The following is a 15,661-nucleotide window of genomic DNA, read 5'->3' as shown; positions in this document are numbered from 1 at the left end:
TCCTAAGGGCTCCTCCCGGGGGAGTACCGGTCTCCAGGGCGAAGATTCTTCTGTCACCAGGGTTTGAAGTCAGCCATCCTTCCAGTAGGTACGGAGTCTTTGGTCGCATAAGACTTCACCCTAGTCCAGTATCTCAGCCTGCTCCGGGTCTCCGAACTGCCTCCTGGTTGGGACGCTTGCTGTGGTCCCTCACAGTACTCCATCTTCTGTCCCAACCGGCTCAAGGGTCCACGAACGTAACAATGATACAATTATGCGGGAACCTCACCGCGCAGAAGCACAGAGTTCAAACTTTGAACTCTAGGAGAAGCTCCCAGACAGCATGGCTAATTCAGCCTGCTATCACCGGGAAACATATATATCTCTATATATAGAGATATAGATATATCTCTCTATATATATAAATATAGATAGATATGTTTTTTCCTTGAGGAGCACTGGAAAGTGCTGTTGAGGGTGCTGCAAAGGCAGCAATAGAAACATTGAAAAACAGTTGTACAAAAAAGTTAAGACTGAGTAGCAATCCCTGCTTTAGCTCGGACAAAAAAAAAAAAAAAGACTGAGGAAACTTCTAAAGCAATTCCCACACTTGCTCAACAGAGCTCAAATCTGCACTAGTTTGGAGAAACAAATTTGTTCAGTACTGCTGGATGACATCACCCACAAATCATGTGCTTATCACAGAAAAATGAGGAACCTAAATATAAAAAAATTACTCAGTGAAAGTTCCTAAGACTACTTTTTATTATCCTCGAAAAAACCCTCAGGTTCAGGTTGGGGCATTTTAGTGCAGTATAGTGGGTGGAAGAGGCAGAGAGAAGGGAATAAGGCAAAGGAGAGTAGGGGGTGAGAGGCAGAGAACACATTGAATTGGGACAGGATGTTAGTGTGGGGGGCAAGAAAGAGAGGAAGTGGGGGCAGGGGAAGAGATAGAGGGGTTGGGTGAAAGGGGGAGATAAGGTAAGGAGGTGGGTGCAGAAGGCGGGGGGGGGGGGGGAACAAGGTTGTTGAGGCACACTGAGCAGGGGGAAAGAGAATTGGGAAGGGATATTTCTGTCTCTTTCTCTTTGAACATACATTACACATTTGTTTTAATACATCAGAAATAGAATGATTATTGAAAATCCCATTTATATTAACCTTTGTCTTTTGAAAATTGGGATACTTTTGGACCTGGAACCTCTAGTTCCCCATTTTATGTTATTTTGGCTAGTTTTGAACAATGTGTCTTACTTTGGGCTACAAATAATTTAAAATCTGGCAACACTGTCTTGCCCAGTGAATGTGTGTTATAGCAGCTGTGGCGGAGTTGAGAGTTGTTACTGTTGTTCTTAGGGAGTATTTGTGTGGGGGCAGCGTTACAGTTGAGGAGGGGTTGGTTGTATATTATTACGTCTGTTCGGGGGGGGGGGGCAGTTACTGTTATTCTAGAGAGCATTTTTCTTTATTTGACTAGCAGGGTTGTGGGACGTTAATCCACACACTGTGCACTTTCCCTCCCCTCAACACACCGTTTCCTGCACTCCTCCGATTCCTCTATCTTTGATCGTGTACATTTTCAAGTGCTAAAATGGAGTCACATAGTAAAAAAAACTCGGAAAGCTCTGTTCTATACAGCACTGCAACACGAACTGACTGCGAATAGTATCCTTAATACCCCTGCTACTCTTCTCCTCAAGGCCGATGCTTTTCCCTGGCCCACTCTACCTGCATGTGCCTCCGTCCGACCGAGCCGGAAGGTATGCAGTTTACAGTGAAGTCACGCCACGCGGGAAAGGAGAGAATCCGCCACTAACGTCATCAGCACATGAACGCTTCTTTCACGCTCAGCGCCCCTCCTTCGCCAGCATGTCTTAGGACCGATGACGTGTATAAACGTTTCTTAAACAACTAAAAAATACTATATATATATATATATATATATAGTATTTTTTATATATTTATATTAAATATATAAATATATTTATACAATATATATAAAGCTCATATTTAAGCATAGCTCCCCCACTTCTCGAAATGACAACTACCTAACGTTTAAAATAATCCACGAGCAACTAGAGATTAGCTAAAGGGAAAACCCCAAGAATCAGTCACTGGGACAAGCCGATCAGTGTTACCCGCTGAATTTACCGACCCAAAAAAAAAAAAATCTGGCGGGAGCAAGAGACATCCTCAGTGAACATCCTAATTCCCCTTTCTATGTTTGTCAAGAGTTCGGTATTCCATCAGAAAACTCAGCACGTCTAATCAATGTTATAATTATTTTAAGCCACAAAGTTTTATCTCTCGACAAAACCATTACAAAGTAAAACAAAAAAACAAAACACGTGCATATTGAGTCTGCCCCCAATCATGGTCACCTCTTACGTAGCCCGAAAGAAAAACTTCCCACCCCGCCTACTCCGCCGCTGTTTTTGACCCCGCCCCCCTCCCCCGCTTCGAAGCAACTCGGCCGCACTAGCGTTCCCGCCCCCTTGTAGCGTCAGTCCCAGCCCACAGCCATTCCGCGCGTAGCTTCCAGAATGCGCAGCGTGCCTAGGCCCTTGACAACGGCCAATCCCTCTGGCGGTAACCAGGGGAGGGGTGGGACTTCCGTTAGGAGCAGGAAGTTCGGTTGTATTGCTGCTTCACCTCGAATGGGAAAGGGGTGAGAGTTGGGTCTTTTTTCCCCCCTTGGTAATTGCAGTTGACGGCATAAGTGGATTCATTACGGAGGTAATTCATTGTTTATTTTCTGTTTTATTGGTTGTTCTCTCTTCTCTTGTTTTGTTTTTTATAAACTGCTTCGTCACAGAACGGTAATTTGGTTGCTTTTCCCCGCGCACTCCTTCCTTCCCCTCCCCCGCGCCGAGACTTGGCTATCCCTCCCCCCCCCCCTCTTGACGTCGTTCCGTTCTGCTCGTCGGTTGTAAATAGCCTGGGCTGCGGTGAAGGCCAAGAGGCTGCGGCTCCGTGAGGGGGCGGGGAGGCCGGGGCTGGTTCCGTGTCCGCTGCTTGCGAGTGCGGAGGCGGAGAGAGAGAGAGAGGGAGGGAGGGTGAAATAGCAGCAGCCGGTGCTGGGCTGCTGGTGACAGGTGAGCGGCGCACTATCGGCGTGGTTATTGATCGCCGCTCTCCTGTGTACGATATCACCGCCCTGATACCAGGGACCTGGCAACGTTTGCTGTCCATCAAGAAAGTGAAGTGGTTACTTCCTTTCTCCTCTCCGAATTATGTCCTAGCGCTACTTTTTGAGTCGGGCTTGGTCCGCTCCTTCTTCCTCTCTCCTTCTGTGCTTAAGAGTTATTGTGCCTCTGATTCCTACGAGGGGTGGGAAGCAGGGTGGCTGGTTTCGGTGCAGAGTGGTTGCCGCAGATGCGGCGTGGTCTTACAGCTGGCGAGGTAAGGGAGAAAAGATCCACGGGTAGGTGTGAAAGAGCCTTTGCTTACTCTCCTGTCTCGGACTACTGTTTCCTCTCTTCCTTGCTAGCTTGTCGGTAGGCAGTGACTGCCGTGGCGGCGGCCTGTTTGATGAATCAGCCTGGTAGTGTTGGTATGGAAGCCGCCATGTTGCAGTTTGCGCCCGGGACTGAGCGGGTGCTGGTTCCATCGCTCGTCTCATTCTCATGTTCCATGTGTACCATTTTTTCTTCTTCTGGGGCTATGCCGGCTTCTTTGGGGAGTTGATGGAGACGTACAATTAAAGTTGTATCAGAGATTTGGTCTTTTTTTTCTCATTGAAATTTTTAAACACGAAGGTTTTAGGTGATTTGCAGAGTAGCAAAATGTGATGATGTTAATGTTTATTCACGGTTAGTACAGTGGTTCATTTTCAAGCATAAAACAAATATGTTCCAGCGAGGGGTTTTTCGATTTACTATTAGGCTTGAGGGTGCTTGTTGCAGCGACAAGGCTTTGGTAGTGCAAGATGGTTTAATAGCTGATTTGTATGTAATATCGTTCTACGTAGTCATGGTCAAATCATCTCCTTCCAACGTGCTGCTCTAAGGAGAAGGCCCTGTAACGCTGACTTTTTCCCAACGCGTGAGGTCCTTTCTACCCGGCCTTTCCATCGCAGGTATGTTTCAGCTCTTACTTCCTGCTGTATTATACCGATGATCGCAAGCCTCACCCAATACATGAGCTGTGCATCTGCTTAGAGAGACATGTAAACGTTTAAAGTTAGTGCATCTGGTGAATTTAATATTAGCCAGCCATCTATTTCTGTTGATCTGGTTTTTTGATCGCTGTTCAGATTAAATTTTGTTTTTCAGTCTCTTCACTTCTGTCTACAGGAGTCAGAGCTGGGTCAGCTGCTGTCAGACCTGCACTGCGTATTTTGATGCCCGTTTAGGATAGTCAGAAAGTTTTAAAACTTTGACTTTCGTTGTTTATAAATAAGCAATTGTTTGTATAAATGCATCTGATTCATAATACATTTTAAATGATTGCATACAATAAAATTGCAATTTGTTTTCCCCTTTGAAAGTGCAGATTTTGGAATTTGCTTGTTTAGCTGTAGTGTGCTTTTCTCTTGCATCTAATTAATTTTATTTATGCTATGCATGTTGGTTTGGTCTTTAGACTTTCTTTCCTTATTGAGATAAAGGTTCTTACTTGCCCTTTCAGGCTCTCTACCTGTGAGGAGATGGGGTAAAACCTTTCTAGTTGTAAAGCAAAGAAATTCCAATGAGACAGATTTGCATCATTTTAGAGAGAGCTTCAAAAAAGCTGAGTTCCTGAAATTTAGAGGCATAAGCTAAACTGTATTTTCAGTCAAATTTAGGACCCTAAATTTTCAGTTGAAAATTCACCTACGTTTTTAAATTGGTTTTTGATTACCCACAAATCCAATACAAGATCAAAGGTCTGAAAATATTTGCATACATTTATGTGCCTAAGGTAGGTTGAAAATCTGCGCCTAACTTTTTTTTCCGCACCTCTATAGCCATCCAGTTTAGGAGTCTAGTAAAATTAGGATCCTACATTTAGGTATTTGGGTCTTTCAAAAGGGCCAATTTTAGGAGTTAATCTCCCTAATCTGCCTCCTACACCCTTTGAAAACTAACCTGATTTATGAGCAGGGCTGGAAAAATATTTTGAAAACTCAGGCCAGCTATTATGCATCGAAGTATGTTTGAAATCACTGCAATGCTATCTGATAGGAACTGTAGATCCTCGCAGTAGACATTTTTATTTCCTCTGCATTGTATGTAGCCAAATTGACTTCCATTCCGCAGTGGGTGTTAAGATGTATCACACTAGTGTTGTGGAATTTGCTCCCTTTTTAGAGGTGCACATTGAAGATACCTTTCAGGACAAAATGTGGCTGTTTCCCCAGGCTTTTAGTTCTCCATGCTAGATACCCATAAAAATGGGGACTGCTTTCAGTGAGGGTGGAAATGGTTGTTTTGGAAATTAGATAAGGCTTTGTATGCAACAGTGTAATAGGAGCAGATTGAAGTATGAAGTATTTGCCAGTTTTTTCTCTTTCAAAATTACTCATTTTTAACAAAAGTAAATAGTCAAAATGTCAAATAACATAAAATGAGATTAATACAATTCAATTATTAATCAATACATGCAATTATTAAAGAAAATGTTTAATTTGGAGTGTAATATTTTCTGACTCCAATTAACCCCAATCATCTAATTGGGGGGTTGGTGGGAGGAAAGAAAAACAAAAGAAGATTAATCTACAATCAAATAAGAAAGCAGGTGAATGTCTTAACCTGCATCTCCTAGATATAATCCATTTAAAGACCACTTTAATCCTCAGGATGGGTACTGTTAATTTCAGGGGAAAACTATCTAATACCAGCATATTTCACTATATATTTTCAAGGATATTGGAGCAGGAAAATTGTGCCAAAGAACTATTTTCTTGGCATATAGCCAGAAATACCTTTTCTCCTATCTTGTTACTTTAGTAACAGCCAGGTAGAATCAAATTCTTATCCTATAATGAAAAAAACCTTTTTTTTTCCTACCAGAATAAATGTTAAAAGTAATATTCAAATCTTGCTCAGACACAAAAGTGGTTGCTAATGTCTTCCTGTTTTCTTCCTCTTGTGCAGAGCTCTCAAATTCCCAACTGGTCCAAATTATCTAATGAAGTTGGGCTTCCAAAAAAGAGTTCCCTTTCACTTCTGCTTCTCCATCTAGGCAAAAAGACGGACATGTACCATCAGGGAACCCCAAAATTTCAACAAAAAATTTATTTACTAAATGTTTCACAAACAATTTAGTAACAATTTAGAAACCATAGGTTCATGTGCCTAGCATAGCTTTCTATTTGTTCACTCTTCTATGCACTGTATTCTTATCATGAATCATTTAAATTTACTTGTTTAACCTGTACTTCAATTTTCTCTTCCAGTTCATGAGACCTCTTGACTTTTTCAGAGTTAAAACAGTTTTAACTAAAATACTAATATCAGAGGCACAATGTGGAATATTTGTCTGCTCTTACCAGGTATCCCCAGATTTTATCTAAGGTTACCACTGAAGGCTTAACAAGAGGTAGTGGTGTGCAGACCAGTTTAGAATTTAACTGTTCTGTCATGATGGAGCTCTCAACCTGAGTGCTTCCCTCTTTAGGAAAATCTTCCCCATTGTGTTTGTGATTGAGCTCCAACTGATCCTTCTGGACTTTGTGTCATCAGACAACACAGACTTCAAAGTCTGTGTTTCGGGCACTTTGGGTTGAATCAGTGGCTGGTGTTGAGGTGGGCTTAAAGATGACTCCTCTCCCAGCTGATCTGGCACTCTTCCAGCTAGAACAACAACAGAAAAAGGCACTCCCTTCTCCCCTCCAAACAGCTTATAGAGTCAATAAAGGTATGTTGACCCAGTAGTAAAGCTGCTGATACCGAGGGGAATTGTCTTGGCCTGCACTTCTTCTGAGGTGACACAAACACTTGAGCACAGAACTACAACACCAAGAGATCTCTCGAACCGTTCATGCTGCCACCTTGGTTCCTCCCCACAATCAGAAGTATTGCCAGCTTTGTTGGTTATTTGTGAGGGTGCTCCTGTCTGATACAGCTGAAATCCTCCTGAGTTATATTGGGTTGATTGGGTTAGGGTTGAGCAGGTGATAGTGGGGTTTATATTTACTGTTTTTAAGAATGAGATATAAAGTTGTTGGGTGGGGGACTGTGTATTACTATGTGTGAATTTTGGGTTTATATGATCAGTCTTGTGTCTTTCCTTGGAAATGTGGGAAGTTAAGTGGAAAATGATCTTTGACAAGGAAAGATTCTTTATTCATTTAATTTTACATTTTTTTATGTTCATTTTTTTGCTTTTATTCTTCCTGCAGCTTTCTCTTCCTGATAAGGCAGGGTGTTCTTCTCCCGTCCCACCAAAAAAAAGCCTCCGCTGTGACTTCTGTATGAAGCTTGGCATCCTGGGGCTGACCGGAACTATTGTTCTGTGTAGCCCAGTGACAGGAGGCCGGACATGGTGATATATCCTCTGTGTGGCCCAATGGCAGGCATAGATGCTGAGCTGTTGACACGTCAGCTCAGACTGTTGCAGTATCATGTTTCTACTGGGTCTTGGGTCAGCTTTGAAGGTGGTGGTGGTGGTACCTGTCTGGTGCTGTGCTAGGTATTTACCTTAAGTGCCAGAATGACTTGAAACCTGAGATTTTTCCAGCCCTGTAAAAATGGCCACAGTTTCATAGTGACTCTAATCTTGTTCCATCCTACTGCATATTTAGTTATTGGATATTTAGCGAGTCTTGCATGACTGCAATTTTTTTTTTTTTTTTTAATTTTAATCATTTTGTCCAGTTTTCTGCAAGGATATATAAATCAGTCCTGATGCAGATAAAAGAAAGTTAGTTACTGGAGAGCTTCAAGTTTATATCTTTTGTATTTATTTTATTTATATTAGGATGCAAAGCATTATCACAGTATGAACATGTTGGTAAATGCAGCTCTTTTATGCAGTATCCAGCATTTGCAAATTCAACTAAAAATAAAATAAACAAAAACCTAAAACATCCAGCTTAGTAAATACAAGAAATACTGTTCATCATTGAAAGGATATGTGCAAAGTGACACTTTTCTAAATCTTTTTTTGTTGCAATTTATTTTTTCTTTTTGCATCCATTTTTAGTTCCTCCACGTGTTCAAATACATGTTCCAGCATCTTTCGGATATGAATATCCCTTTCCTTTGTAATGGCTAGTCATATAATCTTAACGCTGAGGTATTTTTTAAAACATTTTTATTATAACATAAGCTCAATTTCTCAGCATTCAGACAGGTTAATCCATGACCAGTGAGTTATGCACCTCTACCAGCAGATGAGGGAGCAAAACTGATGTTAGAGTATATATACCCCTGAACTGACAGCCTGCCAGTATTCTCCATTTCCAGCAAATGGTGGACGTGCATCTCCCTACTAGGGATTGTTTGTTTAATTTATTTTTTTTTTTTATCATGCACTGTTTCTCCCGCAGTGATATCTTGTGATCTCTCCCTCAGTTGAATGCCTCGGTCCAGTAGCTGGTTTTCTGGTGTGGACTTAGCTGCTAGGAGAGAATCAGCTGAGAGGCTAGTGGGTATAGGAAGCCGAGCATGACAGTAAAGGTATTAGCCCTCTCCCTCCGTAGCTGGAGATCTGATTTTTGTACTGGGCTGGGACTGGCTGAGCTCAGGCAATGGGATGTAAAATAAATAAAAAAAAAATAAAATATGTATATACATAAAAGATAGGGATAATTTTAGAGATTCCTCTACCCCTCTTTTGGTCTTTTCTCCGAGTCTCAGCGTGTCGATCTGAAGTTCTTCCTGCTTCTGTGAGGGGTTTGGGGATTTGCGGCAGTTTTGGCAGGTTCAGTAGCCTTTTGGCTAGGGCCCGCTCTCGGGCTTCTCTGAGACGACGTGTGGTCGGCCACAGCGGCATTTGTGCACTGCTTCCTGCACATCTGCCGCAAAACGAACCATCAAGTCACTTTGCCTGTGTCCAGATTTCTTTATTTAAAACATTTATTTACCCATCCTTCCTTCATTCAGAGCGGGGTACAATATAAACATACACACAGGCTGGTACAGAACGACGTGCGGCCAACCCCCCCCCCCCCCCCTGAAACTAATAGCGCTCATCACATGCAAATGCATGTTGATAAGCCTATTAGTTATCTCCGCAGGATACTGAAAGTAAAATGTGCGGCCAAAGGCAGGCGTTAATCAGACAACACCGGGAAAGTGTACAGAAAAGCAGAAAAAACTGCTTTTCTGTACATCCTCTGACTTAATATCATAGCGATATTAAGTCTGAGGTCCCAAAAAAAAAAAGCTGTCTGCCGGTTGGAAAACGGACGCTCAATTTTGCCGGCGTCAGTTTTCCGAACCCATGGCTGTCAGCAGGTTTGACAACCGCCAGAAAAATTAAGCGTTGGTTGTTAGACCCGCTGACAGCCGCCGCTTCCGCTAATGAGGCGCTAGGGACGCGCTAGTGTCCCTAGCCCCTCCCCATTAGCACGGGCCATAATTTAAATAGAGAATCGCTCGCCCAGGAGAGAGGTGCTTGGGTGCGCATTGGGAGAGTGGGTGCTCGCCTCGGAGCGCTGGCTCTCCCGCAGGTTTTTCTGAATCGGCCTGACAGGTGAACAGAAGAGAACAGGACATTACTTAAAACATCAGGAAGGGGTGGGGGGTTTAACATATAGGCACCAGGGAAATTCATTCTATTAAGATAAAGGCCAGAAAAGACAATAATTGGTAAGTTAGCACCGTCTGTAGAGCGGCATGTTGGAGGGTGGTCCATTGTCATTTAGGTTAAGGAACACTTTTTTTGAAGAGGAAAGCTTTTAGAGCCTTTTTTTTTTTTTTTTTTTAAAGTTCTTTCTTGGAGACATCTGGCTTCCTTAGGTAGACTGTTCCATAGAAATGGTCCTGCGGAGAAGAAGGCACATTCTCTGGTTTCTTCAGGGTGAGTAAGCTTTGGAAATGGGACATCTAATAGCATTAGATTAGGTGATCTGAGGAGTCAGGAAGAAGTGTGGATTTTTATTGTTGAGGAAATCCATGGGGAGTCTTAAGTTGTGAATTGTGGAGTGTATGATCATGGTTGTAGACGGTATGATATTGGGAGCCAGTGTAGTGATTTAAGTACAGGGGTGGTATGTTTGCACATGGGTGTGCTAGTAAGGAGCCTTGCTGCCGAGTTTTGTATGATCTGCAGAAGAAGAGGTTGCACATGAAGGTAGACCTGTTAGGAGGGAGTTACAGTATTCTATACCAGAGAATCATAGCAATTGAAAGACAGACCTGAAGTCAGTGTTCAAGAAGGTGCTTAAGGTGATGGAGAAGTCATATTTTGTAGAATGATGAGTTGGTGGTAGTTCTTATATGGTTGACAGAGAGAGGGGTCAATTGTGATTTCCAGATTGTGTACACTTTTTGGGAGATGGTGATGGAATGGGAGTCAAAAGAGAAATTGTTGGGTGTGTTATCGACAGGATGGTATTATAAAATGATTTCTGTTTGGAGATGTTGAGGGCTAATTTATTGCTGTGGAGCCATTTTTGGATGGTTGTAAGATAGTAGGTAAGGAAAGATTCTGTAAGGGCCTTTTTCAGAGGCTAGAAGAATTGAATGTTATCAGCATAAATTTAATAGTGAACTCCAAGCTCATCAAGGGGACCGCATAAGAGTTAGGTAAAGGTTAAATAGGGCAGCGGAAAGAGCAGAGCCTTGGGGTACCCCAGAGCTCAGAGGTGTGATGGAAGACTTAAAAGTCTATTTTGACTTGTTGGGGTCCTGTTGTTGAGGTATGAAGAAAACCAGGCCAGCACAGGGCCTGTTATACCAATAGAGGACAGTTTAGAAATTAGGATGGCGTGATTAAGTGTTAAATGCAGCAGAGATGTCAAATAGACATAGAAGGAACACTGAGTTTTGATCAAAACCCTGTCAAAGCTAGAGAGCAACTGTAATTTGGAGCTGTGGTGTTCCCTAAATGCGAGCTGGTATTGGTTGAGGATATTATTAGTCGGTGAAGTTGCAGAGTTAGTGAAGAAAAGCTGTTTCTAATCCTTTGGACATGAATGATAAGGAGATCTGGCAGTAATTGGAGATGATGGTAGGATCAGCTGAATGTTTTATAATTGTGGGCTGGACTGATATTTGTGTTATGTCAGGGATGACGCCTTGCTGTAATGATGAGTTGATGAACTTTATAATAGAGCAGAATCCAGTTTAATCAGTTTAAGTAGTGTGGTATGGTACGGGTTAAGGGGATAAGACAATGGTTTCAGTTTATTGATAATCTTAGTGGCGTCAGATGTATTGTGGTCAAAATGTTCCGTAGTTGGGCCTTCAGTGGTCAGTCCATCAGGTTCTTTGATTTGGGAATCATTGAAGGTTCTGTTTACAGATGCTGTCTTGGTGGTAAAGTTGTGAATGTCTCTGCGATGTTCATCCCTGGGAGCATGGGTGGGAAAGTAGAGAGGTCTGAGTTGGGTTAATTACTTTCTTTACGGAGGCATATAATTCTCTGGGTTTGTTTCGTGTGGCTGACAGTTTCTTGTAGATATATGATTTCTTAACGGTGGTGGGTGGGAGCGGGCATTGCAGGAGACAGCGTCCCCTTCTTCCTTCCGGGTGGGGGAGTGGGCATCCTCCTGGCTTGCCCTACTGATGTCTATGCAGGCCAATTTCAGCACTGGTCACACTGGCATCTCTGCTCGGTGTTGCCGCTGCGTGGCTTCTCCTTCAACGGTGGGCAGGAGCAGGCCTTGCAGGCACCGGCATCCCCTTCTTCCTTCGGGGGGGGGGGGGGGGGCTGTCCTCCTGCTGCTGCTTGCCCTGCCAGTATCGGGGCAGGCCGATTGGGTGTCCATCTGGACTGCGCAGATTGAGCGGCCAAATTTTGGGCATCGTAGTTTGTGTTCCTCGGATCCTAGTGCCTAAGCTCTTCATGATGAGAGAGTGTGTGCTTATGGGATGTCCTGTCTTAAATATAGGCATCCCATACTTGGATGCCCTAATTTTGAGCATCCTGTTTCTTGGGCGTCCTGTTCAGGCTTGCCTTGCACAGGACACACAGTTGGATGCACAATTGTCAGAATCTTGTTTGAAAGCATGCTGCTAGTAGTGAACGTCTTATGCTGGCAACAGATCCCAAGTGCCTTGCAATTTGCACTGCTTGCAATATTCGGGCATCACAGCAGGATGTTCACTCTGTTAGCACTGTGCCTGTATGCTCAGGGAGAGTTGCTCCCGCAGACTTGGCTGAGTCCAGCTGTTCCCATCAGTGGAATTTCAGCAGTGGAGGACTTCTCATTGAGTGCCTCTCTGACACCCCTTGGTTTTGGTATGGATCCTTTTGCCCTTTTTTCTTGGGTGGAATTTTTTCAAGGACTGCAGTCCCTTCTAATGTTCAGCGGAACTGGTCAAACCTGGAAGTTCAGGATCACAGACTGCAGAATCCTGCAAGTCTGGTGCCACGGATAAGCGTTGGAATATGTCCTGGCCTGTTGTGGGTTCCACTGATAGGGACCCCGCTGGCTTGGACAATGAGGGTGGTGCTTACTCCCTGGAGGATATAGAAATCCGTCCGGGTTTGGAGTCGCTGGCTCTGATCTCCTAGACACTGACGATGCTGGGTGTTGGTTCCATGTCTGAGCCAAAGTAGAATCCTGTTTTATTGCCTTTGGCTGGAGCGCTCCGGAAACTAATTTTAAAGCAGACAAGCCTTGGTAGAACTGTGCCCCCTGGATCTGATGAGAGAGAGGGTTGTGTTTTCCGAAAATGGATGCACTGGTTTATGTAGTCTCCAAGAGGACAACCTTCCTGCAGAAGGGGAAGGTGTATTGGAGAATGCGCAGGATAGGAGAACTTGAGGCTATCCTTATGCAGGCCTTGAGACGGTGACAGTGAATTGCAGTTAGCCTCTTGCTGCTCCCTGGTGGCTCGTGCTTGTTTGCTTCTTTCTCAATCAATGAGACTGATTTGAATACCAGGCAGTGATGGAACTGGATGTCTCCTTTTTGGCGGATGCGGGCTGTGCCTTCGTCTGTCCCTCTGCCATGTCAGCTGTGGCTGAAATTTGGTCAGCTGCTACAATTTCAAAATCTAATCTTATGAAATTGCCTTTTAAGGATCACTCTTGTTCTGGGAGTGAGTTGGAGTAAATGACCAATAGGAAGAGTGAGTCCCAAGTTCCTGGTTTACCAGAGGATTAAAAGCAGGCGCCGTGCTAAGAATTTCAGATGTTTTCGACCCCTATAGAGAAGCGACTTCTCAGAGGGCTTGACCTCTGAGTAAGTCTCATTTCTTTTTGGCCCAGATAACCCAGACGGTGTGTAGGCTCAGGTGGCAATACATCCCAACCCCTCCCCAAATGAAGGTGTGCCGACCCACCTCCTAGAACCGGAGATAGGGGTTTGCTTGTCTCTCTTTTCAGAGGTAGGTCAAGATCATGTCAGACCAATAGGTTCTGGAGGTAATAAGGGACGGCCATGCTCTGGAGTTCTGTGTACCTCGAGATGACTTCATGGCGTCTCCCTGTGACTCTCCAGAAATGAGGCTGGCAGTGGCGGTTGCATTGTCAAGGCCTCTGAGCTAGTGTGCTGTGTTTCTAGTGCTTAAGTCACAGGAAAGTATGGGCTGTGATTCCATTTAATTCATTGTACCCAAGAAGGATGTTTCCTTTTGCCCTATCCTGGTCCAAAAGCGAGTCAATAGCATTTGCGAGTCACTTGCTTATGCATGGAAACCTCACACTCTGTGATAATGGCAGTACATCGGGGGGGAATTTCTTACATCTCTGGATTTGTTAGAGATGTATCTATATGTGTCCAGCTGGAGCATCATCTGTTTCTGTGGTTTGATGTGCCCAGGATCTTCTCCAAGGTTCTGGTGGTGATAGTGATTGTGTCGAGACAAGATGGTATTCTGGTCCACCCATACCTAGACGTTTAAATAATTTGGGCCAAGGGCATGGAGAGAGTCTTCAGGCCGCGCAAGGTGGTTTCTTTGCTGCAATTTCTAGATTGGGTGATGAACTTGGTCAAGAGCAAGTTACAGCTGTTTCAGACGCTAGTGTCTGTGTTCATTTCAAGCAAAGCAGGATGGTCCTGCCGGAGGCCCGCATTCAGAGATGGATAGCGCAGGTGTGGCTATTGACAGAAGCAATTCACCTGGTGGTATGGGCTTACCTGCAGGTGTTTGGTTGATGGTAACCTACCTAGAAGTGGTTCTGTGGGCAAGAACACATGCGTCCTCTTCAGCACACACTGCTTTTACGATGGAGTCCACAGTCTCAGGACTTCTAGATATGGCTTCAGTTACCGGTGAATATTAGCATCCAAATGTAGTGGGTCATCTAAGGAAGGACATTTCCCTACGAACACCAGACTGACTGGTACTCCTGACAGATGCGAGCCTCCAGGGTCCTGAGGCTCACTGTCAGGAGTTGATGGTGCAGAGTGCTGGACTGCAGAGGAGTCTCTGGAGCATTTGGAAGCAGATTCTGTTCAGCTGGCATGCTTGTGGTTCGTGGACTGCAGGCAAGGTCAAGCACTCCAAGTAATGTCAGATACTGCGACAACAGTGGCTTACATCAATCAGGAAGGCACCAAGAGCCACCAAATATCGCAGAAAACAGTCCAGCTCTTGGAATGGGCAAAGTACGTCTTCAGGAAATCTTTTCCTCTCATGTGTAAGAGCCAATTTTTTTCAGCAGACATAATTTGGATCCAGAAGAATGGGAATTCTTAAATGAAGCATTCCAACTCATAGTGGGCTGCTGGGGCCTACCATTGATAGACTTCCTGGCAACATTGATCAATATGAAGATTCCTTCCCTTTTTCAGTCACAGGCGATATCTGAAGTTCTTGGGCATCGATGCTCTGAATCAGAAATGGCCAGAAGAAAAGCTTTGGTATGCTTTTTTCCCTGCCCATGCTGGGCAGAGTGATTTGGAAGGTTGAAGGACACACAGCACTGTTGGTTCCAGATTGGCCCAGGAGGCTGTGGTATGCAGATTTGCAGAGGCTCCTGGCAGACTCTCCGGTTACTTGTCTGCAGGGATCTACTACGACAGGGACCTATTCTTCGTGTTGGTCTGTCTCGATTTGTCTTTCGGTATGGTCCTGGAAAGGGCTCTGTTGCTGAATTGTGGAATTCCACCGCTGTTGTTTCCACCTTGCTTTGAGCACAAACATTTTCCCCCTCCTTCGATTACATTTGGATTTGGACAGTGTTTGAGGCTTGGTGTGAGGAACGAGGCATGCTTTCTTATTCGGTTAAGATCCATTCATTTTGGAATTCACAAGATGGGTCATTTAAGGACTTGGCCCTTAAATTCTTGAAGGTGTAGGTGACACCTCTTGCCTGTTTTCAAGGGTCAGATGAATGGAGGACCTTTGGCCCATCCGGATGGAGCCCAGTTTTGTTGGGGTGAGGCTTCTTTGTCCTCTTTCGCAGTTGCCAGTGCCCTCATGGAGCCTTAATCTGGTTCTAGAATTTTGGAAAATTCAACTCTTTGGCCACTGTATAGCCTCTTCTTGAGGTTAAATTCTTGAAGATGGTGTATCTCATTGTAAATTTTTCTGTGCATCGGGTCTGAGCTGCGGGCTCCTTGCTGGGAACTGTTCCTGTGGGTGACTCCGGAGGTGGTCCATCTTCCAACGGTTCTGTTCTTTTTCAACAAAAAAAA

At 44.2% G+C, this 15,661-nt stretch overlaps 1 protein-coding gene across 5 annotated transcripts in view; it reads left to right on the top strand.

The window, feature by feature from the left end:
• The first annotated feature begins 2,570 nt into the window (after positions 1-2,570).
• Positions 2,571-15,661, top strand: part of LARP4B (La ribonucleoprotein domain family member 4B) — a 521,092-nt gene continuing 508,001 nt past the window's right edge. For 3 of the 5 annotated variants that reach the window (XM_029588536.1, XM_029588537.1, XM_029588533.1), the window contains exon 1: positions 2,571-2,715. The gene's annotated coding sequence lies outside the window, so the exon portion shown is untranslated. Of the gene's footprint in view, positions 2,716-3,055; positions 3,075-3,148; positions 4,058-15,661 lie in introns of those variants that run through there. The other 2 variants (XM_029588535.1, XM_029588534.1) reach the window with 2 other exon arrangements.

Source organism: Rhinatrema bivittatum, chromosome 2, assembly GCF_901001135.1.
Source record: "Rhinatrema bivittatum chromosome 2, aRhiBiv1.1, whole genome shotgun sequence".
Lineage (NCBI taxonomy): Eukaryota > Metazoa > Chordata > Amphibia > Gymnophiona > Rhinatrematidae > Rhinatrema > Rhinatrema bivittatum.
Note: the sequence above shows the minus strand (reverse complement) of the source record. Positions and strands in the feature narration are given on the sequence as shown.